We start from the raw sequence: 1007 nt of genomic DNA, 5'->3' as shown, positions 1-1007 counted from the left end.
GAAGCGACCCCAATAACGTGATATTTAGTCCCTGGAATGTGAATTCTACTGGAAGATTCCCGCCGATAAACGTGTATTTTACCCCCGGAATGCGATTTTTACAGGGGAACCCCCCTCGAAACATGATTGGACTAGTTTGATTGCGAAAACCTGGCAACCCTGTTCATAGGCGCCACCTGCTGTCAGAGAGTGCGTCTCATTCAGACCTGCTGTTTTTGTTTCGTGCAGATGTTTTATGTAGCAAATAAATAAATAACACCTAAAGTCAGACCATTCTGTTTTTGTTTTAAATCCTGAAATTAATCTAAATCAAATCAAAAACAACTGCCCGTGCAGATCATGATTAAAATGCAGTGGTTGCCTCTAATTTCAATAGACTAGATATTTGTGTTTAAAGCCAGTTTGTTTGTTATAAAGCAAATAGCCAATAAATGCACTTGCTTAAAAATCAATATCAGAATCCAATTTGCTTGTAAAAAAAAAAAGAAAATAAAATCTGAATTCTGAATCAGCTATGATCGGCGCATCACTAATTAAAATCCTAAGTAAAAGGCATCAAATTTGAAGTTCAACCTGGGGTGTCTTTTTCTATCAATTCTTCAATAGGTAGATCTTGTCTTTCATAAAGGCCGAGGTCAGGGGTCTTGGGCCTAAAAAGGTTGGTGACCACTGCTGTACAGAAATAACCTAAAGTCTCTACTACAAAAAGCTTTCGAAAACTATTGACCAGGAAACAATATACAATTCACTGAACACAGCTTGAGTATTTCTGGAAAAATGTCTCAGTGAAGTAAGCTGCCATAATGAAACCTGTCATTAAGAAACGATGCACTGATTAAACCAATAAATGTGACAACTTGCCTCAGTCAGTCTGACACTTACCCTTGACATGGAACATGGTTCAACCTTATAGTTAAAATCTACCTACATTATATAGTTGACTTATCTAAATGTATGCCACTTCTTGCAGCAATTTATATATATATATATATATATATATATATATA

Source organism: Sinocyclocheilus grahami, unplaced genomic scaffold (assembly GCF_001515645.1).
Source record: "Sinocyclocheilus grahami isolate Dianchi unplaced genomic scaffold, SAMN03320097.WGS_v1.1 scaffold3063.1, whole genome shotgun sequence".
In the NCBI taxonomy this organism is placed as follows: domain Eukaryota; kingdom Metazoa; phylum Chordata; class Actinopteri; order Cypriniformes; family Cyprinidae; genus Sinocyclocheilus; species Sinocyclocheilus grahami.
This window is presented reverse-complemented; position numbering follows the sequence as displayed.